The sequence below is a fragment of the Canis lupus genome, chromosome 8, assembly GCF_048164855.1.
Source record: "Canis lupus baileyi chromosome 8, mCanLup2.hap1, whole genome shotgun sequence".
Taxonomy (NCBI): Eukaryota; Metazoa; Chordata; class Mammalia; order Carnivora; family Canidae; genus Canis; species Canis lupus.
The window spans coordinates 14,395,111-14,422,705 of record NC_132845.1 but is presented as its reverse complement, the minus strand read 5'-3'; the positions used below and the strand labels follow the sequence as shown (position 1 = coordinate 14,422,705).

Genomic DNA, 27,595 nt, shown 5'->3' with positions numbered 1-27,595 from the left:
GCTCCCTTTCCATATGCTTGTTAGTGATCAGGCCTTCCTCTTACGTGAAATGACCATTTAAGTCTTTTGCCCATTTTTCTAATTGTATGAACTCTCTCTGTATTTTAGATACTGGTCCTTTGTGTGTTTTATATTGCAAATATTTCTTCCCATTCTGTGGCTTGTCTTTTCACTCTTTATGATGCCTTTTAATGGACGGAATTTTAAAATTTTAATATAGTCTATGTTTCAGTGCATCTCAAATTATCTGTGGCAAATGCATGTTGGGGAGTGGGGGGGCATTCATTTCCAAGCAGTCACAGACTGATATTTCTATGAAATATAATAAAAATCAACTAATATACAAATTAAATAGAAAACACAGACATTAAAATATTTATAAAAGGAATAAATATTTATATAAAAAAGGGAGAAAGAGAATTAAGGAATGTAAATGTTCCCAAACCACATGAGTGGTTTCAAGCTCCTTCATAATTACCTTTGTCTACACACAAACCCTAAGACCCATGGATACACACTTCCTTGGTTGGTAGCTGTATAGGTCTGGCTGGATCATTGCCAGTCAGGGGGAAAACAGCCCATGAAGGTTCTTGCTACTTGAGTTTAGTTCTACTGCTGAGTCTCCACTTCAGTCATCCATAGGATTGGACCTTGTCATGTAGCATCACTCAGAGCTACTTGCTAGGGCTGAAAGAAATCATCCAATTTTGAATTACATGCCAGTTATTTTTTTCCTTTTTTTAATTTAATTTTTTTAGAGACAGGGAGGGCAGAGGAATAGAAAGGGAGAGAGAGAATATTAAGCAAGCTCCATGAGGAACATGGAGCCCTACAGAGGGCTCAATTCCACAACCTTGAGAACATGACCTGAGCTGAAATTAAGAGTCAGACGCTTAACAGACTGAGCCACCAGGCACCCTGAATCTCATGCCAGTTCTCAGTGGATTTTGCCTGTGTGATGATCCCAATCTTAAGCAGGATAGTGATTTTAAATACATATCCTCCTGAGAGAAAGAACAAGGAGGTGCTACTGCCTTAGAGGGTCCCACCTTTACAGCTTTCTCCTCTTTTTTTGGGTTTCTGGTGAGAAAGTGTATTTCTCAGGCAGTTGTGAAGAGAAAATGCGAGTATAAAGGCAATTATTGTAAAAATTAAGCCAGTCCTTTCTGCTCTCTCCACTCCCCAAACATGATTTAAGTACTGGCTTAGAGGACTATAATGTATGCAGTCATTTCCCATAACCATGACAAATAACTACTATAAGGTCAACATTATTTGGGTTGTAAAATAAAGTTCCAGAGTGAGCATGAAGCTATATCTTCATAGCTCAGGCAAAGAAGCTAAGGCCCAAGAGGTTTAAATAATGTCATTCAATCAACAGTAATTTTTTATAACTTTTTATTGTGAAATAAAAATACAGAAAAACCACACAAAACAAATATATAGCTTAGTAAAGTATTATCAGCTGAACACTCTTGTAATCATCAACCAGGTGAAGAAATAGAATTTTGCCAGCACTCCAGAGATCCTTTCATGTGCTCTGACTTTAGTAAAGTTATAACCTCCTACATTTCTCCAAAAGTAACCATGCTGTTGACTTTGTATGAATAATGTCTTTATGGGTTTTCACCCAAATGGAGGTCCTTAGACACTGTAATTTAGTCTTATTCATTAAAAATTTTTTTGATATATCTCTTAATCTATAGCTTGTCTTCCACCCTTTTCTTTTTCTTGTACTTCGATTAAAGAACCCTGGACACCTGACCTGTAGCACTGGTTCTCAAACCATAAATGCACATCAGAATCACCTGGAGAGCTCATTAAAATACAGATTTTGGACCCCACTTCAAGAATTTCTGATTCAGTAGGTCAGGATGGGGCTTGAGAATTTGCTTTTCTAGCAAGTTCTCAGGTGATGTGAGTGTGGCTGGTCTGGGACCACACATTGAGAATCACTGACCTATGGAACTTTGCTGATTGCATCCTTATGATGCATTCAGTATGTTCCACTGTCCTCTGTTTCTTGCAGATTGGAATCTGGATTCAGAGGCTTGGCAAGATTCAAGTTCTCTTCCTTTTTTTTTTTTTTCAAGCTCTCTTCCTTTAGTGAGAGTATACATAGTGTGTTATTTCATCAGGAGGCACGTAATGTCTGGATGGCTCTTTTTTAGGATATCAGCAGCCATTTCTGTTTGTTTTCTAGATACATGAATGCACTGGTAGTTCATAATTAGTCATTCAAATTATATAATTTACTTTTCACTTATTACCTGGAATAATTTTATTAAGCATTGCTTTCCTTTTCTACTATTTGGTTACAGAATAGTAAAGTTAATATGGGAAAAGCAGGATAAATGTTTGATTCTTTCCATTTATTTACCAGTTTTCAAGATAGTAACAAATTGTTTCCCTATGATCCTCCAAAGATGACCACTTATTTTCATATTTTAAAAATATCAGTATGAACTCATCAATTCAAATATATTTTCTGTGTTGCATTCATAGTAGTTATTATCATTACAGAAACTCAAATTACTCCAACTTTGACAGTGGAAACCTCTTCAAGTCAGCCCTTGTCTTTTTGAAACAACTTTGTGGTCTTCAACAGGTTCCCTACCGTCTGGAATGACAGGATGTTCTGGGCTCATTTTGTGTATTTCTTGCCCCATACCTGAAATCAGCCAGTTCTCCAAAAACAAGAAGCCTTGATTTCTTGAAACAGTATTTCAAAATGATGGTCTGAACATTAGGGTATTCACAGGTACCCGAGTTGGTCCATGTTTCTAGAGCTTTTCAGTAGATACATACAGAAACACACACACACACACACTTGTTTTTAAATACTTCATGTGTTCATACTGACATTTTCCATTCACATACCAAGACTATAAATTTCAAGACTCCTTTCTTTCATTAAGAACTCTGGTTCTTGGGACATCTGGGTGGCTCAGTTGATTAAGCATCTGCCTTTGGCTCAGGTCATGATCCCAGGGTCCTGGGATTAAGCCCTTCATCAGGCTCTGTGCTCAACTGAGAGCTTGCTTCTCCTTCTGCCCCTGCTCCTCCCTCGCTTCCCATTCTTGCTCTCTCTCTCTGTCAAATAAATAAATAAAATCTCAGAAAATAGAATTCTGGTTCTCAAGAACATAGTGGATGATAGGATTAGAATATCTCCTCAGTATTCACTCACTTTACCCCACATCAGAGTCTCAATAACAATACTGATGCTATCACCACCAATTATGATTACAGAAAATAGTTATGCATATTTTGCAATGCTATCTTTATTCTCCTTTCTCATTTTTTGTTTTTTGTTAAGAATAGTTGCTTTAGGAGCATCTGTTGGCTCAGTTGTTAAGCATCTGTCTTTGGCTCAGGTCATGATCCAGGGCCCTGGGATCGAGCCCTGCATCGGGCTCCCCATGGGGAGCCTGATTCTCCCTCTGTCTATGTCTCTGCCTCTCTCTGTATCTCTCATGACTAAATAAATATTTTTTTAAAAAAAGAATAAATGTTTTATATCTATGTTATCACAGCATACAACCATGACATATAATACTCTCTTCACATCAGTCCTCAATCAGTCTCAATTCAACAGGGAATGACCATCTTCAGAACTTACCACCAGTCAATGCTTCAAAATCCCTGGAATCACTTTGGCTGTCTCAGGAAAGGCTCAGGGGAACAATATTCTCTGTGTTCTTGCATGTTGATAACAGGTTGTGCTTTTTTTAAAAAAAAAGTTTTATTTACTTATTCATGAGAGACAGACAGAGAGAGAGAGAGGCAGAGACACAGGCAGAGGGAGAAGCAGGCTCCATGCAGGGAGCCCGACATGGGACTCGATCCTGCGTCTCCAGGACCATGCCCCGGGCTGAAGGCAGGCGCTAATCCGCTGAGCCACCCAGGGCTTCCCAGGTTGTGCTTTTTATACTTGAAAGTCATTTTACTGGATATAATATTCTTGACTGTCATTTTCTTTCTCCAAGTATCTAGAATATGTCATTATTCAAATTTCTATGGCATGAAGTGTTGCCTCTGAAAAGTCTGAAGACAATCTATTTTCATTCCTTTATAAGGCACTTGCTCTTTTGGCCTGGATGATCAAAGGTTTTTTTCTTTTCCTTTGAAATCAGATAATTATCCATGCCATGTTGGTCATCTTGGGGTGATAATGTCAGTTAAGTGGTATCCTCTTTCATGGTATGCTTTCAATTTTTTTTCCAAGAATTTTTCCCTCAAATTATAGATTTTAGTATTTCGTCTCTTGTGTTCTTTTTCTTCAATGGCTCTTATTTTCTGTACAGATCTTTTTTGCCTGTTTTAAGTATTTGTACTTTCTCTCCTTTATATATTTTTTATTTTTAACATGTTTCTCTTTTTCACCTTCAACTTTTCAGGTTTCTAAAATTTTTTTTTGAGAGAGAGAGAGAATGAGTAGTGAGGAGGGGGAGAGAGAGAAAGGGAGAAGCATGCTTCCTGCTGAGCAGGGAGCCCGAGTGGAACTCGATTTCAGGATCCGGAGGCTCAGGACCTGAGCTGAAGGCAGATGCTTAGCCAACTGAGCCACCCAGGCACCTCTCACCTTCAACTTTTCTTAAGACATATTTATTTGTTTATTTTTTTCTGTGTTCTTCCTACTTCAGACTTCGTATCTAAAGTAATTTTTCTTTCATTCTTCATAGTGAGTACTTGAGCCCTGTCATCTCACTTCCGTGTTTTACCAAATCTAATTTATTCTGTTTTCTCATGTATCTTCTTTTCTGAATGTATCTTAACTTGTTTTGAAATAATAGGCTATAGATTTCATCTATTTTTTTTTTAAAGATTTTATTTATTCATGAGAGACACAGAGAAAGAGAGAGAGTCAGAGATACAGAGGGAGAAGCAGGCTTCATGCAGGGAGCCCAACGTGGGACTGGATCCCAGGTCACCAGGATCACGCCCTGGGCTGAAGGTGGCGCTAAACCACTCAGCCACCTGGGCTGCCCAGATTTTATCTATCTATCTATCTATCTATCTATCTATCTATCTATCTATTTATTTATTTTTTCCACTTTCCTGAACTTTATTAAAGAAAAAAAACAATGATGGTAAATCTTGAGAACATAGTCAATTTTCTAGGATTCGTCCCTTGAAAATGTGACATTTGATTTCCAAACACATGCCAGAGCGTACATGGTTCCCAATTGTACTAATCAGGTGAGAAGCTGAAATCCTAAAATGTTCATCTTCCAACTTTACCCAGTCTGTGATCTGTCTTTGGATCAGCAATAATTGCCTGAACAGCTACTATGGCTTCATTAATTTTTGTCTGTAGCTCTCTGAGCTCTTCTATATGCAGCAATCGCAGAATTTGAGCAGCTTCATTAAGAACTGCATCTCCTGTGTCAAAACCAAGAATGTGTTTATCTAATGCAACAGGCAAGCCCTCTTTTGTTTGGTTTGCTTTGGCAACTGCATCTTGTGTCAGGCGCTCCTGTACCAAAATGCAAATTGCCTTAAGCATTACCAGGTAATCATCATGACGCTGAATCTGAAGAAGGTTAGTCAAAGCCATTACACTAGCCTTAAAATCAGGATTATTTACATCCAAATTGATCAACGGCTCGGCATTTTTAGCTGCGTTGTCAGCATTCTTTGTATTATCGGGTACCAAGTCCTTGTATTTTTCAGCATTATCTCCATATTCAAGTCTAACAGCTAAACCAAGAAGCCAGTCAATTGCTTCTTGTTGATCTTGAATCTTGAAAGGACAGTTAACATCTCTGAGATACTTTTCAAAGAACTTGGGCCAGTCACTGCTGTGGATGTTTCTTAAATTACCTCTGTCTTCAATCTTGTAGTGTCTGATTTTCTGGTCTTCAAGCCAAACAATAAAGTTTCTAAATTCTGTTTCATCTTTGCAGTTGAAGCCACCCGGGTTGTGGTAGTCGAGGGCCATCAGCTTGCATCGGAACCTGGTCCCCACGTCTCGCTCCGGTCCCCCAGGCCTCGGCCGGGAGAGGAGAGGCGAGGAGGTGCGGGCCAATTTTATCTATTTAAAGACACAATCTTTCTTCTGTGCTTTATTGACCACAAGGTGTAATTCTTGCTCCTTATTCTCTTTGTAATTATAATAACTTTCCCTAGGATTTGATCTTGATTCCTTTCTGTGGCTCATTTTTATTTCATATTCATTCGAGATAGCTTTTCTAACACCACAGAGCCCCTTCTTCTGTTTACTCATTTTCTTTCCTGTAGGGTTTAGAAAATGTGAAGGTTTGTTTTCTAGGATTTCCTGGCAGTTTCCTTCCACCACTTTTATCTGTACCTCTCTTCCCTTTATCTCTCTTGTCTTGTGTCCTGCTCAACTTTGATTCCACTTCTGAAAGCGTCTCCTCCAGTATAAGTCCCTGTCCTTTTACTCTGCGTAGTCTAGGAAACCATTGAAGAGTTTGGAGCAAAAAAAGTGACACAATCCAACTTAGGTTTTACAAGGATCCCTCTGGCTGTTCTATGAATGGAGACAGCAGGGAGAAAGCCGAGGTAAACAGGGAGTTGGGAAGCCATCATAATACCAGTATTGACAAATTTTATGCATGAGGAAAGTGAGACACAGATGGTTACAAGGTTTCCTCTGCTATCCCAAAGTAGAGCCTTCCTACCCTCCTATGCCAAAATGGCACAGAGTGAAGAAACAATTACCATTCATTTGTATGGGAGAATTTTTTAGCGTTCCCAGACCCCCAAAAATAACCTCTCTCAGGCTTTTCTGATATCTCAGGACACATCTTGCTAACAGATGCACGAAATAAATTGAGATAAAGCACAGATGCTCACACAGTTCAGAGTTGCGCGCTTGACGCCAAGCTGCTGAGTGTAGTTCTGGGGAAGGAGCTCAGCGGGGCTGCTGAGCTGCGGGGTGGGGTGCGTGGCCTCTGTGACAGCCCCCCTGCACCATCGGGGCGCTTAATGCGACTTTCACTTTTCACTTTTTCACATAAAGGCAAAAAGACTCTTCAGATTTCTTGCAGTTAGCCAAAACAGGCACTAATGTAGCTCTTTCTTGTAAAAGCGAAGTGGTGAAATGTGAACTTTCAAAAAGCAGGGGATACCCCTGTAGCTTTCCCTAGTCTCACAGCTGGCAAGCAGCAGAGACTTTCAGGCCCAGGCATTTCAACTTCAGAATCAAGTAGACATCTGCCATCTGAAGGTGTTCCATGTGTTTCAGACCTCCTCTATGCATTTTCATCATTTTCCACTTAAAAGCCCCAAAGTAGCATTTCCCAGACTCCCTTGTGGTTCCAGAGCAAGGTGTGTAACTTGGGTTTCACTAATCAGAGGCACCCAGATCTAACACATTATACAATATGGTGCCTAGTTGAATTTTTCAATGTTATTTTTTTTTTATTGAGATATAATTCACCTACCATAAAATTCTTTACAATGCAGTAGTTTGCAGTATATTCATCATATATGTGACCATCACCACTGTCTAATTTTAGAATATTTTCATCACCCTCAAAAGAAACCCCATGCCCCTAGCAATCACTTCTCATTCTACCCTTCCTTCAGCCCCTGGCAACACTAACCTTTCTGTCTTCATGGATTTGCCAATTTGGACATTTCATATTAATTATATAACATGTGGTTTTTTTGTGTGTCTGGCTTCTTTCCTTTCACCTTACCATAATGTTTTTAAAGTTTGTTGGTGTTTCAGCATGAATCAGCACTGCATTCCTTTTTATGGCTGATAATATTTCATTATATGGAAATACCACATTTTGTTTATCCATTCATCAGTTTATCAACGTTCAGGTTGTCTTTACTGTTTGGCTATTAAGGATAACACAACTACAAGCACCTGGATGGCTCAGTGGTTGAGCATCTGCCTTTGGTGCAGGTCGTGATCCCCAGGTCCTGGGATTGAATTCCACATTGGGGTCCCCACAGGGAGTCTGCTTCTCCCTCTGCCTATACCTCTGCCTCTCTCTGTGTCTCTCATGAATAAATAAATAAAGTCTTAAAAAAAAAAGAATAATTCTACTATGAAACTTCATGGATGAGTTTTTGGATGTTTACGTGATTTTAACTCAAGTTAAATTTGAATTTCAGATAAAGAATAATAGTTTAATAGAAATATGGCTCAGAGGATACAAAATCAATGCCCAGAAGTCAGTGGCATTTCTATACACTAACAATGAGACTGAAGAAAGAGAAATTAAGGAGTCAATCCCATTTACAATTGCACCCAAAAGCATAAGATACCTAGGAATAAACCTAACCAAAGAGGTAAAGGAGTTATACCCTAAAAACTATAGAACACTTCTGAAAGATATTGAGGAAGACACAAAGAGATGGAAAAATATTCCATGCTCATGTATTGGCAGAATTAATATTGTGAAGATGTCAATGTTACCCAGGGCAATTTACACGTTTAACGCAATCCCTATCAAAATACCATGGACTTTCTTCAGAGAGTTGGAACAAATTATTTTAAGATTTGTGTGGAATCAGAAAAGACCCTGAATAGCCAAGGGAATTTTAAAAAAGAAAACCATAGCTGGGGGCATCACAATACCAGATTTCAGGTTGTACTACAAAGCTGTGGTCATCAAGACAGTGTGGTACTGGCACAAAAACAGACACATAGATCAATGGAACAGAATAGAGAACCCAGAAGTAGACCCTCAACTTTATGGTCAACTAATATTCGACAAAGGAGGAAAGCTTATCCACTGGAAGAAAGACAGTCTCTTCAATAAATGGCGCTGGGAAAATTGGACATCCACATGCAGAAGAATGAAACTAGACCACTCTCTTGCACCATACACAAAGATAAACTCAAAATGGATGAAAGATCTAAATGTGAGACAAGATTCCATCAAAATCCTAGAGGAGAACACAGGCAACACCCTTTTTGAACTCGGCCACAGTAACTTCTTGCAAGATACATCCACGAAGGCAAAAGAAACAAAAGCAAAAATGAACTATTGGGACTTCATCAAGATAAGAAGCTTTTGTACAGCAAAGGGATACAGTCAACAAAACTAAAAGACAACCTACAGAATGGGAGAAGATATCTGCAAATGACGTATCAGATAAAGGGCTAGTTTCCAAGATCTATAAAGAACTTATTAAACTCAACAGCAAAGAAACAAACAATCCAATCATGAAATGGGCAAAAGACATGAAGAGAAATCTCACAGAGGAAGACGTAGACATGGCCAACAAGCACATGAGAAAATGCTCCGCATCACTTGCCATCAGGGAAATCAAAATCAAAATCACAATGAGATACCACCTCACACCAGTGAGAATGGGGAAAATTAACAAGGCAGGAAACTACAAATGTTGGAGAGGATGTGGAGAAAGGGGAACCCTCTTGCACTGTTGGTGGGAATGTGAACAGGTGCAGCCACTCTGGAAAACTGTGTGGAGGTTCTTCAAAGAGTTAAAAATAGATCTGCCCTACAACCCAGCAATTGCACTGCTGGGGATTTACCCCAAAGATACAGATGCAATGAAACGCCGGGACACCTGCACCCCGATGTTTATAGCAGCAATGTCCACAACAGCCAAACTGTGGAAGGAGCCTCGGTGTCCATCGAAAGATGAATGGATAAAGAAGATGTGGTTTATGTATACACTGGAATATTACTCAGCCATTAGAAACGACAAATACCCACCGTTTGCTTCGACGTGGATGGAACTGGAGGGTATTATGCTGAGTGAAATAAGTCAATCGGAGGACAAACATATGGTCTCATTCATTTGGGGAATATAAAAAATAGGGAAAGGAGGGGATCCCTGGGTGGTGCAGCGGTTTAGCGCCTGCCTTTGTCCCAGGGCGCAATCCTGGAGACCCGGGATCGAGTCCCACGTCGGGCTCCCGGTGCATGGAGCCTGTTTCTCCCTCTGCCTGTGTCTCTGCCTCTCTCTCTCTCACTGTGTGCCTATCATAAATAAATAAAAATTAAAAAAAAATAGGGAAAGGGAATAAAGGGGAAAGGATAAAAAATAAGTGGGAAATATCAGAAAGGGAGACAGAACATGAAAGACTCCTAACTCTGGGAAACGAACTAGGGGTAGTGGAAGAGGAGGTGGGCAGGGGGTGGGGGTGACTGGGTGGCGGGCACTGAGGTGGGCACTTGACGGGATGAGCACTGGGTGTTATTCTGTACGTTGACAAATTGAACACCAATAAAAAATAAATTTATTAAAATAAAGAAATATGACTCATATATTACATGGGACAAAATTATACTTTAAAAGTATTTGTTAGTTATCTAAAATTCAAATTTAACTTGGAATTCCATATCTTATCTGTCAACCTTACCCAAGGAAGGCTTGGATAAAGAAATGAGAAATATGAGGCAATGATAATAGTGAATTCTGTCATAATCAAGAAAGAAATCATACTAATTCTACATACTATCTTCCAGATAATAGAAGATGGGGAGCACCTCCCAGTTCATTTTCTAAGGCCAGCAGGATTCAGACAAAGACATACAAGCAAAGAACACTATGGGCCAATATCCTTCATAAGCATAGATGCAAAATCCTCAAATTAGCAAATTAAATCCAAAAATACATTAAAAGGGTAGTAGATGATAACAAGCCCCTGGATTCCTCAGTCTCAGCTCTGGAAGTGCCTCTCTGGAATTCAAGAGTATCCAGGATGCGTGGTTCAAAAATCACTATTCTAGGGTTTAAATTCTGCCCTTAGATTAAGCTACAGAGAGTGACATACTTAGGCTGGTTTGTTTTGTTCCTTTGTAGAGTTTTTTTTTTCCCCCAGAATCAGTATTTTAAGACAAATGGTGGTATGAAAGTCATAAATGTACATAGGGTATAAATATTTCAGTAGGAATGTTATGAAGGGTCTTATCCATGACATTTCATATTTGTAGGAGACTCAAAATCAAGAAAGACTATATTCTTTTCTGGAACATTAAGTTTCCCTTTTACTTTATCTTATGGAACATTCTAAATCCATATGTAATGTAATCAATTGGATTTCTCACCTTCTTTACCACTAGAAATACTAGAGCCAGACTTGTGGCTCATCTCTAGCATATATAAGAAGATATGGTTAACATTTTGTGTGCTAATCTTACCTTTGACTTTGCTGTCCTCTTAACCTTAAGAATGTCCTATTAAAATCTTTTTTCAAAAAATATAATGTATAACATATGTATGTAAGATGTTCCAAATCCCTTGTAGAACACACAATTTTGTTTCTGTGGGCAGACCAGCCAGGGTTTCTTTATAGGGTATAGTGATGACAGCAACTCCCAGGATACTTGACAGCTCAGATGCAGAAAACTATATGATATTTTAAATTACTATTTTGAAGGGAAAAAAAGATGTGTGATATTATTGAATTCCAGAATTAGAATGTCAGGCTTACAGCACAGAACTAAATCCTGGAGCACCCTGCTCTATTTCAAAGTAGGTACCTTTTCTCTTGGTTAATTACAAATTAATAGCAAATTCTGGTCCCTTTGGAATTTGCTGTTTGAGCAAATTTTGAGGGGTGGTGGTGGAAATTTCAATAAATACTATTACTTTACTGTTAATTTACATATATTTCTGTTAATTTTTCCTTAAAGTCAGAAGTGATATGATTATTGTTGAGAGGTAGCCATGAGTTTTATACCTTGTTTATGCTTTCAAAGAGAAAAAAATAACCCCAGGGACTTGGCAAAACCACAAATGAAATTGCATTTATCCCAGAGTCAGTCTGCTTTTAAAAAAAATAAACAAAAATAGAAACCCTGTAATGGTTAATATTATATGTTAATTTGGAGGGTGTTTTTGGATGGGATTCACATTTAAATTGGTGAACTTTTTAAAGCAGATTGCCCTTCTTAATGTGGTAGGCCTCATCCAATCAGTTGAAGGCCTGGATAAAACAAAAGACTAACCACTTGGAGCAAGAGGGAATTTTCTAGGCTGCCAGCTTTTGGACTGGAACTACACATCGACTCTCCTGGGCCTACCAGCCTATATGGCAGATTTTGGGCTCATTGGCCTCCATGATTACATGAGCCAATTCTTTGTAAGAAATCTCTTTCTCTGTCTATACACATATCTTGTTTGTTCTATTTCTCTGGAGAATCTTGAATAAGACAAACCCACAAACAAACAAACCAAAGTAGTGTGAGCTACTTTAGAAATATTGAGATATGAATTCTACTTTATGTCAATAAAACTGTGAGATATAGCACATATGAATCTATTTTTCATTTTGAAAGAAGAGAAAAAAATTCAGCATACTTGCAAGACTCAACACACTTTCAGCATAATCTCACAGAAATATTGCTTGAAATACCATTGCAAGAAAAACATGCAAGTTTTGTTTAAATAGCATGTCAGTTAGAGATTGTGTTTGATTGTAAGTAATGAAGCCTCCAGAAACAGTGGCTGGGGCCTATATACAAAAGATGTGTAATGTAAGGCCACCAGGGACCCACGCTCCTCCCAGCTCCTGTGCCCAGCCATGTGACTGTCATGTTCATGGCCATCTCCTTGGACAATGATAGTTTCATAGATAGAGAAGGGGTAAGATGAAGGGTTTCGACTACCTAAACCACTTCCTTTTAAGAGCCTTCTAGAGGCAGTGGCTCAGTCAGTGAAGCATTGACTCCTGATGTTGGCTCAGGTCATGATGTCAGGTCATGAGATCTAGCTCCACAGTGAGCTCTGCACTTAATGGGGATTCTGCTTCAAATTCTCTCTCTCCCTCTGCCCCTCGCCCAGCTCACACTTGTGTGTGCACGCGCTCGCTCTCTCTCAAATCAATCAATCTTCCCCCTGCCAAAAAAAAAAAAAAAAAAAAAGAGCTTTCTAGAAGCCCTGCCCAGAAATTCTGCTCACAGCTCTAGCTTAAGGCTAAAGCCTTGTTTCTTCATCTCCATTAGCTACCTGGGAAATGCAGTTGAGCTCTTTGTCACCTTGAACAAAACTGGGAATCTCTTGGTAATAAAGAAGGGGAGAATAGACACTAGGTAGGCAGCTAGCAGTATTATATACCCATAATTGGGATCCCTGGGTGGCGCAGCGGTTTGGCGCCTGCCTTTGGCCCAGGGCGCGATCCTGGAGACCCGGGATCGAATCCCACATCGGGCTCCCGGTGCATGGAGCCTGCTTCTCCCTCTGCCTGTGTCTCTGCCTCTCTCTCTCTCTCTCTGTGACTATCATAAATAAAATAAATAAAATAAAATAAAATAAAATAAAATATATACCCATAATTATGCTCAGGGACTATGAAGTAGTTTCTGGAATTTGAATTGTGTGGGTGTCCCTGTGCCTTCTGAGGGCTGGGAGGAAATTAGCTAAGAAGAAAGTTCAGCTTTTGTCAATTCCCTAGTTACCTTCCTGTGGACCTGTCAGTCCTGAGAGCACTTTTTAGGAGAACTGAAATGTCACCCCAAACCATCAACGTTCAGTGATCAGCAAATCAGTGTTCTGTGCCTTGCTTCAGGATGCTCCAGAAGGAGATGGCTGGGAGTAAGATGATGTGGGTGAGGTTCACTTACTCAGCATAGAGGTTCACTTACTCTCCAGTGTGAGGAGCCAATGGATATATTCTGGATAATTTATGAACTAATTTTTTTTTTATATTTTCATCTTAGTGACCCAAGAAGAAATTATTTTGTATAGTATATCAATAAAACTTATATGATAATATATAATTGAACGTTTTAATAGGATCAGCCATTACTGAAAGAAGTATTTCTCAGCTTGGAGTTTGCAGACACACTCTTAGGGGCTACAGCACTGTTTTCCTTTAAGATTCTGGAGAGTACTAAAGTTTGAGCAACGTGCTCCAGTGGCTTTGAGCAAAGGCTTTTGAAGAGGGACCTATCTGGCATTGCTACTGTCCATTGACAGCTTAGTGCAGTTTCCTTGGAGGTGATGCTGAGACACTCAGTTCTGGTGCTGAGTCAAGCCCTTCATAAAACACTGAGTCAGTAGACACCGTAAGAGAAAGTGATGAGTACAGAACCTGATGGGAGCCGGTCGTGTACCAGGCATTTGGGGGAGCTGCTGTCATTAGCAGGGAGCTGCCTGGGACAACTTCTGCTCCGTGTGTCCGCTGTTGCTGAAGGGAGCCGCCAGGGGGCGCAACCTTGCTAATATGAGCACACCAACTTGAGAGCAAGAGGTAAAGTCTGGCTGGGTGGGAGGGGAACCCACAATGAGGTTACTGAGGGCATGGACCCGTTCTCCGTTATTAATTGCTGAATTCCCAATATTGGGCCACTGACTTGATATATATTATTGACCTGACAGTTTCAATAATGAAAGCATACAGAATGAATAAATGAATGGTGACCAGACAAAAATGACTAATACTTGGATTCACAATCATTTACCATCCCTTTTCTTAATGTTTCAGTTTCTGCCTGCTTAGCTTCTCCTCCTCCCTTTCCACTCTCTAAGGAGATTTATGTCTTCACAAACTTGTTCTTTGGGCTTTTACGATGAAAAATAGGGAGACAGATGTGGGCAGCAGGGTGGGGAGGGGATTGGAGTTTGGCTTACTGGTGCACTAAGCGCAGTTCCCTCTGTTCTTCCCACTTTCCCATCAGAACCCTCAGGGATGCTCATTAACACAGAGTTCTATGACTGAACACTGATTTCTTTGGAAGTTGTCCTCTATCCAAATATGTATCTATGTAATAATAAATAGGAGCTACTGGATCAAGAGCTAAAGTAAATAATGTAGTACTGACACGTAGAGGAGTTTTGAGGGCACGTTTGAGGAAAGAGCCACAAGAGTTGTGGCAGGGTGTGGGAAATGGCTAGAAAAGGTGGGGATTTGAACAAGGGTCAACATATGTTAGGATCCCATTTAATGTTCTTTGAGAGATTTTTCTTTACCTCCCAGAACACCAGTAGGATTCCCTTAGGCTATGCTTCTTGAATGTTAAGACTGCTATAATAAACCATATTAATCTCTGGGTTTATAAGGATTACAGAGTAATTAAATGAAGAAAAAAGGAATGAATGAATGAAGAGTGATAGTGTTTCTTGTTCTGTCTCACATTCTAGTGTGAGTCATCCTTGACTTAAAGAGGAAAATAGAGATTGTTAGCTTCCTCCTATGAAGGATGATTTTCTACCAGAAAATTGCACTGAGCTTAGGGAAAGCCTGGAGCCCAAAGAAACTCTGGGAGAGAGTCAAGGCAGGTGCAGCAATCTTGGGTTATAACTTGGACCTTTTTTTCCAATGAAGGAGGCACCTGGGGAAAAATATGCATCATGAAATCAAACTTCAAAAGGAAAGCTCAAACAGGAGAATAGTTGTTGTGAAAAGAACACAATAGGACATAATATCTGCCTTCAGTTCTATCTTGAAAATACCCTGCCCTCAGAGAACTTTTGGATTAATTATTATCTCCTTCCTCTTTCCTTCCTCCATGCTTCCCAAAGCTTAGTACAGTAACAATAGAAACAATAACAGCCTTTTGGATGAGAAGTTAGCAAACTCACAAAAGGAGAGAACCAAGCGGTCATTGGTGGGAAAGAAAGGAGAAAGGATAATCAAGTGTGGATTTGGGGAAGGGAGTTTTGATTAAATCCTGATTCTTGTTAGGGGATGGATATGGCTCTTAAAATTAGGATCTGGGAAATCTAAGTATGGAAGGGCAGGGTTTGTATATTACAACCAAGGGGGTGGACTGAAGGCAACATTAGTTATGTTGCAGTCACATAGCCTCTGAACAACTGTTCCTGTTTGGAGAATTTCTGCATTGTAATTCCCTGTTCCTCAGGTTATCCTTAGAGCCTTCCTTCCAGTTAGGGTAACCTTGACTCAGTTCTATCCATGCAAACCTCTTATTTAGAAGTGAGGAAAATTAAGTTCAGATACAGCAAAGGATGGAGCCGTTGTGAGAGTGGCATTGGAAATATCCCACATTAAAGGGCAGCCATAGAGAGTTCCTGGCAGCTTATCTCCATCCCTGACAGTGTGAGCCACTGGAGAAGTCACTATGGTGTGGTTTCAATCTTATTCCTGACTGCATAGCCTCTAATACTGACTGTCCAAGCCACCTTATATCTTTCAATATTTTTCTTTCAAGAATATTTCTACTTAAACCAGCCAGAATGAATTGCTGCTTTTACTAAGAATGCTATTTAATTCAGGATAGGTAAATATATGCAGATTATATATGTATCTACAAATAGACATATAAGTATCTTTATAGCTAGATAGGTCAAAAAGGAAAACTTGATATTACAAACATGATTAACTTCTCTGAAAATATGTTCCTCTCATTTGTCCATTTTCCTTTCTTTTGCAAAGAGAAACATCTCTTGTTCTTAAGATAGCTGACTTCTAAAAATATCAATGAATGCTATTTGGATGAGGAGATGAAGCACTACACTTTATAAATTAAAGAAGTCCGTTTTGTTTTTTGTTTTTGTTTGTTTTTAGTTTAAGTTAATTCTAGCAGCATCAAAAAGAGGCATCGCCTAGGCAGGGGTTTAAACCTCCTGCCCCCACCTGACATCTTGGCCATGGCCTATCCATCAGGTTTGGTTCAGGGCTACAAGGTCTGCTTCAGACATTCTCAGCTAGGCCTTTGAGTTGGGGTAAGATATGGGTGAGAGAGTAAGCACTGAGCCAGTTAAAACTGCCTCCTAAAACTAGTGCTTATTCACTGAGAAAGGGTCATCTTGGCCTAGGCAGCCATGAGTTCCACAAGTCTAGCATGGAATAAAGGAGGAGAAGGAAAGAAGGAAAGTTATTGCGAAGGCACTGTTAGCCAGGAGGAAGGCCAGAGAGGATTCAATTGTGGCTCTGACACCCACCTTACCCCATAAGATCCAGCCAAGCCCATCTTGGCAAGGGCAGCCTGGACAACACAACCAAACATGCCTTTGGCTTTCCTTCAACTCTTCCAGCATTTATTAGTGTGTTAGAGGTGAAAACTTAGTCCCCACTGTTCATGTGCCCATAGAGGGAAAAGAATTTCCACTTCACTGTCCGGGAGAAAAAAAACACAATCAACTTCCTTCTGCCCCTCCACTACCTCCTCCTTAGGGAAGGAAGTGATGGAAATGAGCATACTTGATTTGCTCTCTCTCTTTTCTTCCGAGCTGCCAGCCTCCAAAGGCTATGTCTGTCCGTTCTCCCATATGTCATAAGTTACAGGGCTTGTTCCTATTGCAGAAAGGTTGAATGTCTGAGCCAGTCACTTGGTAGATAAACTTTTAGAAGAGGAAGAAATTGGGCAAGTCTGTTTTGCCACAAATCTAAAGCCATTTTTGAGTCTCCTGTGTCTTATTTTCTAATTCATTTGAACTTTGGCAGGACCTAATACAATGACAGATGTGAGGAAGGGAAGGACAATAATTATACAAACCTCAGCAATGGATCAACTTGACTGACTTAATATCTCTTAACCCATGCTGTTCAAGCTGATTAATAAAGAGGGAGACCAGGTGGCATACGGTAGCACGCCAGAGTTTGTGAAAAATGGGGGTATCTGATTACTTTCTCACAGATGATGAAAAAGGAATCTAGTGTTAACCTTAAAGTGGCCAGAATTTCTAATTTTAGTCACAGAACAAGGCTTCCTCTGCATCATCAACTCTAAAGCAGTATGAGAAGTATACCAACCAACCATACCAAAAAGATCTAGCAACTTCAGGTGTTGAGAACAGCTAGTTAAGGCCATACTCATCATCAGATGTAACATAAATGTGGATTTTGGTGTCTATCAGTTTCCAGAGATTTGGAAAGACAGGGAAAGATGTCCATAGTGCACATGTTGGAAAACCAGGATGCTAGGTCTTTTCTGGCCCTATAAATAGATTCAGTAGAAAGAAAAGAGGTGTAAAGTCTAATCCTTTTCCAATCAAGCCTGGAAAGATTCAAAGAGGAATTCCCAGCTATGAATTTAAACTCTATAAGATCACTTTCATTAGAATTTCATATTTGCTAGTCAAAAATATGAAGAGTATAAGGCAGATTTGCTGCTTTTTCAAGGAAAGAAGAGCCAACTGCCAAAAATGGAAGAGAGCCATAAATCTGGGCGTTGACCTAATTGGAAAAGTAGAAAACAAAATACCCTATTGCAATGTAGTCACTGGATTGAAGGCTGTGATAATATCATAGTGTGTGTTACCATCACTCTGTATACAGTTACCTAAGGGTGACCCAGTTTGACCTGCACTGAAGCCCCTGGACTTTGTGGCAAGGCACCCAATTTGGGTGAGAGAGGAAGACGCTGAGCCAGCAGATCATCTCCCCCCCCAATCAGGCATTCTGTGTCTCCACTGGTGCAGGCTGGGACACGGTTGCCAATTACTTACAAACACCAGAGAGGTGCTTTATGGCTCTTAGTCAAAGAAGCTGCTTCTTTCCTCAGTTACACTTTTTCCTAGGCAAATGTGCAGAGATACAGTATTCATCTCAAAAGAGGTTTGAATAGAGGGTGTCTGTAAAATCCTTATACTACAGTTTAAGTATTTGAGAAGAGGTATTTCTTGCTTTTGTTTTATATATTGAATTTTCAAAATCACTAATCCCCAGAAGAAAGCTCACCCGAATGCCTGCTTTGTTTAAATTTTATGTGGAAATAGCATTGATCCTTAACTATTCGAACATTATGCCATAGTAAAACAAAACAAAACAAAAAACCCTAGTAATTTCTATAAGAGGACCTTTCTTTTTCACCAATGACCTGATTCAGTGGGCTGTAAACCCCATAATTACTAATTAATAGAAATTTAACAAACCTTCAGCTTTTCATTTTGGTGGAGAAAACGGGTGATACGTGGTGGTGGGGGAGGGGGAATAACATTCTTCTTTACTTTCAGAGAGCTAGAAATTATGGGAATTTGTGAGATTGTGAAGTAAGGTAAATACCTGACCTTTAGGTCCCTTTACTGTTAGAATACAATGAGTTCATTTTCTCCTGGTCTTTAACTTGGGTTAAGAACTATAGGTTCAAAGAGATGTTTGTTTTGAGGAGGGAGTCTCTAATGGGGCTGAAGTGTAACCCCATCTGGGTGTATGCTGGTTCAGAAAGGGTCTTGGTAGTGGCAATGTTTTCAGCCGTGGCAGCAGAATTTCTCTTTGTTGTTTGCTGGATTTGCGTTAGAATGATGCTTTGAAAATTCATTAGACCAGTAATAACACAGTGGCATTTAACCTGATACTCAGATGGCCCAATGCCCTCACCGCCATGCTCTGTTCACACAGTTACACACCAATAAAGGGCCTTTTCATTCTATTCTTTGCCTGTTCACTGAAAGCCACCATTAAGGGGGTTTTGTTTTTTGGTTTTTTTTTTTTTTTTTTTTTTAGTCGCACGTCTGCTAACTACATATTTTTTTAGCCCGTAATAACTAATGTTTCTGGCCAGAACCCTGAGTTAACAGTTTTTGAAATTCATATGCATAGACTGGTCAAGTTGTATTAGGAGACAAAGCACAGGACATATTCTTCACTCTTGGTGCTAGCACAGTGCTCGCGTGGTGCCTGGCACATAGATACTCACAAATATGTACTGCATGCATCAATGCATAAAACATTGAAGCCACCAGTATGGTATGATCACCAATGTACAGCAGAGCGAGAGGACTCAGACCTAAAAGCACAAAATTTACTTTTCCTGGCTTCTATTTGGTGTTTCAAAGAAAGGCCTTCCTCAAAACTTGCACCTCCACCTGAGAATTCAAAGTGCAGCAATCGGTGAATGCTCTCTGGTTAGATTTCTCCGGGTCTGCACTTATTTGCTCTCACTAGCTCTGTTGGAAGAGGTTTTATGTCTTTTTGGAAAATAGTGGGGCGTATATCTCCTTTGTACCTGTAAGCCCACATTGAAAAGTTCATCATTGCTTTGGTGGCTGAGTTAAAGGCAGACACTCAATATTACCCTCAGTCTGGATGTTCTGAAACACAGCCAAGGCTGTCTCAAAACTAATTATGAGAATTTGAAAAGGTTAAGTAACCCAGATATGTCTTTTTCCATTCATGCATCATTGGAATGGAAGGAAAAATAGTTGAAATACTTACGGACATATTCCCCCATCATTTGCTTTCCCCCTTTTAGTTAGCTACTCTTTCTCTATTGTCTCAAAGAAGGAATATGATAGGAGGAAGCAGAGAAGAGGATACCTTTTCCTAGTATTTGATTTTTAAAAGGGCACAGAAAAATATGTGAGGGAATACAGTTGAGTAAGAGCAAGGGCTCCCCAGTTTGCAAGGGAAGGCAGTGTGGAAATAACTATGGGAAATTGTCTTGGTAAGTCTTAAAGAAAGGAGTTCTTGTGCCAGCTCCTGGGCTCAGCCTGGACTGGGAAGTGGTAGAGAGGGATGAAGATGGACAAAACCCCAACTACATTTGTGAGGTTCAGAAGAGATCAGTGTTTGCTCTCTCAGAAAGAACCTCAGAAAATAGGAGAGTCCCAGGGAAGAAATAGCCTTGGAGAAACTCACAGATGGCCCACTGGGGTGGGAGCAATAGTATGAGTTCCAAGGACCTGAGGAAGTAAGTTAGTGACCCACTCAACCTGAAGACCGGGAAAAGAACACACAGGCAAGTGGGTCAAATGGGATGATGGATGTCTCAGCAGGTGGTAAATGTGAACAGAAGACTTGAGGATGAGATAGACTACCCCTACCCCATGCCCCCCAGCTCCAACACTGGTGTCTCTAGATACTTCTGCAATTTAGACACAACTACAGGGAAAAGTTTGAGAGTATCTTAGAACTGACAGGTCTTTCTATTGTCGTGATAGAAAGCAGTTTTAAAAGAGACATTTAAGGAGGACGTGTGATGTAATGAGCACTGGGTATTATATAAGACTGATGAATCACTGAACTTTACCTCTGAAACTAATAATATACTATATGTTAATTAATTGAATTTAAATTTCAAAAAAGGTATTTTAAAAAGAGACATTATGTTCAGTTGTAGAAAAATAAAGCTCTGTTTCTTATACACTTGTATTTATAGGCTAAGATTTAGACCCACTACACTTAAAATAAGAATTGGCTAACATTTATTGAACACCCATCATGTAAGTGTACCTGGCATTGTTTTAAGCACTTTATCTTTATTAATTCATTTAGAAGAGAGCTTGTTTGTTTACGGACTTTGATTTTTACAATGCCTTTATATAAGAACACTTCAAAAAATACTGTCATGTAGGGGCACGTGGATGGTTCAGTCAGTTAAGCATCCAACTCTTAATCTCAGCTCAGGTCTTGATCTGGGTTGTGAGTTCAAGCCCCATGCTGGGCATGGAGCCTACTTAAAAAAAGAAGACTATAGTGTTTCTTTTTTATTATTATTAATTTATCTTTTAATTTTATTATTTTTTTAAGTAGGCTTCACACCCAATGTGGGGCTTGAATTCACAACCCAGAGATCAAGAGTTGCATGCTCTACTGAGTGAGCTAGCCAGGTGCCCCCCAATAGTGTATTTCTAACAAGAATAATTTCCATTTTATTATTTAGAGCTGGTTTGTAGGGACGCCTAGGTGGCTCAACGGTTGAGCGTCTGCCTTTGGCTCAGGGTGTGATCCTGGGGTCCAGGGATCAAGTCTTGCTTTGGGCTCCCTGTGTGGAGTGTGCTTCTCCCTCTGCCTGTGTCTCTGCCTCTCTCTGTGTGTCCTCATAAATAAATAAATAAAAAATCTTCAAAAAAATAGGTTTTTATTATGGATAAATTCTAACACACAAAAGTAGAGAGGATAATATACAGAACCCCATGTACCCATCTCCTAAGCTTAACCGTCATAAACAATCATTTGAGCCAAATCTTAGAAATTGTATTATTTTATCTATACATATTCAGTATGTGTCTTTTAAAAATGAGGGTTCATTTTATGAAATATCCAGTGTTTGAATATCCCCAATTGTCTCAAGACTTTTTTTTTTTTTTTTTTTAAACATTGTTGGAGTCAAGATCCAAAGTCTACACATGGCATTAGGTTGATAGGTCTCATTGTCTTTTTAATTCTTTAGATTTCCCTCTCCTCTTTTACTTTTTCCCTTGTATCTTATTTTTTGGAAAATCCATGTCACCTGTCTTGCAGATTTTTCCACATTGTGGAAAAATCTCCACCTAATCATTTAGCATATTCTCATGACCACTGCTGATTCCTGCAGTTCTTGCTAATCTTTAGTCTCATTTTTCCGACTCTTTATTCCATCCTTCCAGCTCTACATATACCTACAATATAATAAAGCTCTGACTAAAGACAAAACCAATTATAACCAAGGTTTGATAGTGGGAGGAAGTCATCTTTATTTTCAATGGTTCTGAAGCTTTCACCTGTGAAATCTAAATCTCACGTTTTACTGAGTGAGAAATCCCCACTTCCACCCAACACTGTAGTCTAACCAGACATTTATTTGCAGATGACTCACCACTTGTCTCAAAAATCTACATTTAAACAAAGATAAACATTAACAAAACACGTAAAGCATTAATTTGTCTTGGCTTTTGTGTCATACTCCTGTGTTTCTAATTTCATTTTGTTTACCAGACAATGTCTGGTGCCCTGGGATCTGTGATATGCTAATCTGCTCTCCATTCACTGTGGGATTGAGGTCATCCCTCAGGGAACAGGCTTTCATCTGATTAGACGTATTGAATGGCTGATTTATTTCCATCCTGGCCTCTGTAGAGAAGACAGACAGTGGGCTCTCCCTTGGGAGAAGGTGGGCCTGGTCCTAGACAGCACTTGATATACTCACAGCTGAGAACTCTTGAAAACAAAGCATGAAGGAGGGAGGGTGTTGTGTTGTATTCAGAGCAGGTAGTTGCAGTTTGCTGATCAGGGAAACCATCCTCAGGTTGACATATTGTAGTTCACATGTGTGCACGCTGAAAGGTACTATTATTATTTTAGCTTTGACCTTGTGGGTGATAGTAGCATTGACTCATGTGGCCTCAAAGCTCTGTTACAGCTAACGCTCTTTAAAGCCGAACTGAACTGTTATGTAAGGCATATAGGTGCTAGTCAGCTAACTATGTCCTTAAATTGACTTTGTTATAAATTATTCCCAGTTGCATATAGCTTCCAATCTAGTTTATCTTTTGGGAGAGTACAGTTATTTTTATTGCATCTCAGTTCCAGTTTATAACAAATGAATTTGCAAGCAGAAAAAAACTTAGAGAAATAGAACTCAGAACTATGGGCACCCCGGGTGGCTCAGCGGTTTAGCGTGCCTTCAGCCTGGGGCAGGATCCTGAAGACTCAGGATCAAGTCCCGCATCGGGCTCCCTGCGTGGAGCCTGCTTCTCCCTCTGCCTGTGTCTCTGCCTCTCTGTGTGTGTGTCTCTCATTAATAAATAAATAAAATCTTAAAAAAAAAAAAAACCTCAGAACTATATTACTGGAGAAAACACATTTTGTGTTTGGACATTAACATTTGAAGAAAGATATTGATGCACTCAGAGCAGACACTGGTGAACATTGCTGGACCGACCAGGCTAGGAGGGATATCAGAGGCTTCCTAGTCCATCTAAAACCATTGTGAAAATGCCTTTAAAGATTGGAGTGAATGAAAAGGAGACTGCTTGGGAAGTAGAGAATAATATTTAACTTTACAGGCTTGGCAGCTTACAAAATGCTCTATCTTACATTTTTCTCATTTGAACTTCATGACAACCTTGGGAAGTATGATACTATGCCCATTTTTAGGAAAGATAAATGAGGTAAAAGAGTGAATCAATGACATGCTCCAAATCACAGAGTCAATAAGTAGCAGCATTTGAAAGTAGGCCTTTGGAGACCCTCTGCATGTCCCCACATAACAAGGCCTCTGCACTTCACAGGATCAGCCTCCTTCCCCTCTCCATGTCCTCCCCATTGCATCCCAGTGGGCTTTGAGCTACCTTTCTCGTTTCTGTAATGATGATGGGAAGTGATTTTCTGTCCTTACTTTCTCTTGAAATACTGCTTAATATCAGTCTGTTAATTTAGCATGGAATGCTTGGCCAAGTTGTTTCTCCTTACTGGGCTTCATTTCCTTAATCCTTAAGATTTCATCTACTCATCTACTTGTTAAATGCTCTATGTTTTAAAATTATAACTTAAAGTGAATGAAAATAATAGCTACCATTTTTTGAGCACTATTTGGAATTAAGTACTACACTGAATCTCTTACAGGCATTGTTGCTAACCCAGTGTGGCCCTGATTGACTGTATTTTATGATAAGGCTTCTGAGCCACAGAGAAATTCTGTGGCTGCTCTCCCAAAGTCTAGGCATCTAGACTCTATCATCTCTCTCCTGAACCTCCACAATAGCCTCTTAATTGGTCTTCTTGCTTTCACTTTGACATCACCACTTCCATTTTTCCACACAGCATTCATAATAATCTTGTTAAAACTTTTACTGGATCAGGTCTTCGCCCTGCTGCCTTCCCATCCTCCCTTAGCCAACCAGAGCTCAAACTCTAAACCACTTTCCTCCTCCACACCCCTGGTAGTCAGAATAATGCCCGCAACCCCCAAATGCCTATATTCTAATTCCTGGAACCTATGAGATTGTTCCATTACAATGGCAAAACAGACTTTACAGGTTTGATTAAGTTAAGGAACTTGAGGTAGGGAATGGCCTTTTGGCTGATTATCATGGATTATCTGAATGGGCCCAATGTGGTCACAAGGGTCCTTATAAGGAAAAGAAGGATGGGGTGGGAGACAGGGGGAGATCACAAAGGGGTATGAAGATACTAGGCTGCTGGCTTTGGAGGCGGAGAAAGGAGCTACAAGCCAAGAAATGCTGGCAGCCTCTAGAAGCTAGAAAGACAAGGAAACAGACCCTCACTAGAGTTTATGGAGGAATTGTGGCTCAGTTGACACCTTGATTTTAGCTCCCTGAACCCATGTTGGATTTCTGACTTCCACAACTATGAGCTAATACATGTTTATTGTTTTAAGTCACTAAGATTCTCATAATGTGTTACAGCAGCAATAGGAAACTAATACATACTCCATATACTAATACATGCATACACACCAAGCTTGTAGCTTTAGGGCCTTTGTACCTGTTTCCTCTGCCTGGAGGACTCTGCCCTAAGATTTTAGAATAACCATTCCACCTGAAGCATCCTGCCTGCCTGTCACCCTCTGTGACATATTTTATTTTTGTCATATTATTAATACCATTTGAAGTTAACCTTTATAACTAATTTATTTTCTTTTTGTTTCACCCAACAGTGAGTATAAGCTCCATGAGAGAAGTTTCTTATCTGGCATTTTTGTTGCTCTATCCCTGATGTCGGAGACATTGTCATACAGTGTCCCTCTGTCTCACTGTAGGCAGACAATAAGTGACTTTGAAGGAAGGTTAGGGAAAGAAGTAGTAGAGCATGTATACAGACTCAGGTCAGTTAACTTCTAAATGTTTATAAGTTGTAACTATTTCTAAACCACCTCCTCTTCCTCTAGATGGTTTCTTCTGGAACCTTACCAGATTTGGAAATGAACAAGAAATCAAAATATCTCACTATGCCTTTCTCTTCATGGTTGCCATTTTGTTAGTCACTGTGGAGGACTTCCAAGAGGGGAAAAGAATGGATCCATTTTAGAAATCCTTGTTGACTACAGCACTCTAAGACCTTTACAGTACTTGGGACATCTTTACTGTATACAGAGTAAATTTGGTATTTATATTCTATTTTTGTAATTAGAACACTTGAATGTCCAATTAACTCCTTTCTAAGGGGCCAAATCCAAAGAACAATGAAAAAGTGAGAGATGGGGTAAGGGGATGCAGAAGAGAAGGAGAAATGGCCCCAGGCATACCAAGCCTATAGCACTCTCCACTGACTCTCAGTCCCTCCATCCAAAATCCCATGGATGGATCTCACTGGGTTCTATGCCTATCCTTTAACCAATTGCTATGGCCAGATGGTGTAGTACTCTCCTTAGTGAAGACTGAGTCTTACGCTCACCTCCAAATTTAGGGTCAGAATCAATGCCCCTTAACTGCCTCAAGGAAAGCTGAGGAGAGGTGTTTTTTTTTTTTTTTTTTAAAGGGAAACAGGATGTTGTTACCAGAAAAAGAAATAGATGCTGGGCAGGCAAAAGCAACATATGTCTTCTACCTTCCCTGATTGCTAAAGGTGGCGTTTCAGGCACCAAGACTTGGATAAGGAAGATATTTTTGAAGTGCTTTTTTTGGGTCCTCAGATAACACCATGTTACCACCAACCTACTTAAAAAGCATTAAAGAGCCATCTGGCCTGGGTTTGACTATTCTATCCATATTGCTTGCAGTTCTAGCTTAAATTCCTTGGCTTGTAAATCAGGTAGCAGCATTTAAATATGCTGAATTCTGAAAATGTTGAGATTATAAATAGTTCATCATATTTCATAAATTCAAACAGCAGTTCTGAGAACTTTAGCATCTCAAAACCTCCAGCAGGGTTTATGGGTGTTTCTGTCTTACATTGTTTGTTTTGTACGGTTTAAAACAGAGGACATTTTATTATCAAAAATTATTCCTACACTAAACAAACCATATAACAAAACTTTCTGTATAAGTGAAAACTTCAAATGCTAATTTTTGTTTGTTTTTTAATGTAATCTCTGCATCCAACATGGGGCTCCAACTCACGACCCCAACCCAGCTAAGCAACCCTGCTTATTTTTTTCTTAAGACTCTGTTTGTTTGAATATTTCAGAATGTATTCATGCTTTTTTATTGCCTATACTAGCTTTGTGGAAAGTGTGTTAAATGATTTAAAATAAATTTGAAGTGTTAATTTCTTACGCAAATGAAAAGTGAAGGGTATTAATTGTATTGCTCTGATTTGGACATGTGTCTTATGTACTGCCATTTTCCAACATATGAATTAGATTCCTCTTACCTTTTTCTAAATTTTATCCAATAGGGCCCTTGCTTAATATTATTTTATAATATTTCATTTTTATTGTTTATATTTTATACTTCATAAATTATTAGACATGGCATTGAAGTTTATTTCACAGACTCTAGTGTGGGAATAAATTTGTAATCTAAATATATTAGAATCATGTCTTCTGTGATTTGTCTGCCACTCACTTTTCCAGGTTCCTGTTCCATCTTAAGAACTATATCACAGGTATCTGTTGTTTTCATTTATCCTGCGTACCTTTTTCTTTGATAACAGCAGCAGCCAGCTTAACTGCTCCTCCTTTATTCCACATAGTTCTGGTGGGACCGCTTTTTTTTTTTAAAAGATTTTTTATTTATTTATTCATGATAGACAGAGAGAGAGAGAGAGAGAGAGAGAGAGAGGCAGAGATGAGCAGGCTCCATGCAGGGAGCCCGATGTGGGACTTGATCCCGGGACTCCAGGATCACGCCCTGGGCCAAAGGCAGGCGCTAAACCGCTAAGCCACCCAGAGATCCCTGGTGGGACTGCTAATTGTGGTAACACTGACTCTGGTGGAGGATTTTAATAGTGGTCCAGGCTGGGGTGATTGACCACATTTTTTAGGACATAGTAATTGGTCCAAGGTGGGCACATTACTTAAGCTGAAACAATCAAAATGTCTTCCCCAAATTTTCTGGATAGATATCTCTCTTTGGTGGCAAGCAATAAGATAATACCCAAGAGCTATCTGCATCCATGTTCCCT

General features: G+C 39.6%; 1 protein-coding gene and 1 pseudogene across 1 annotated transcript in view; one reads left to right on the top strand and one right to left on the bottom strand.

Moving 5' to 3' along the window:
- The window catches only part of SSX2IP (SSX family member 2 interacting protein), a 120,084-nt gene that overhangs the window by 36,712 nt on the left and 55,777 nt on the right, over positions 1–27,595 (top strand). The window lies entirely within an intron of this gene.
- LOC140637846 (RNA transcription, translation and transport factor protein pseudogene) lies at positions 5,040–6,023 on the bottom strand (annotated as a pseudogene).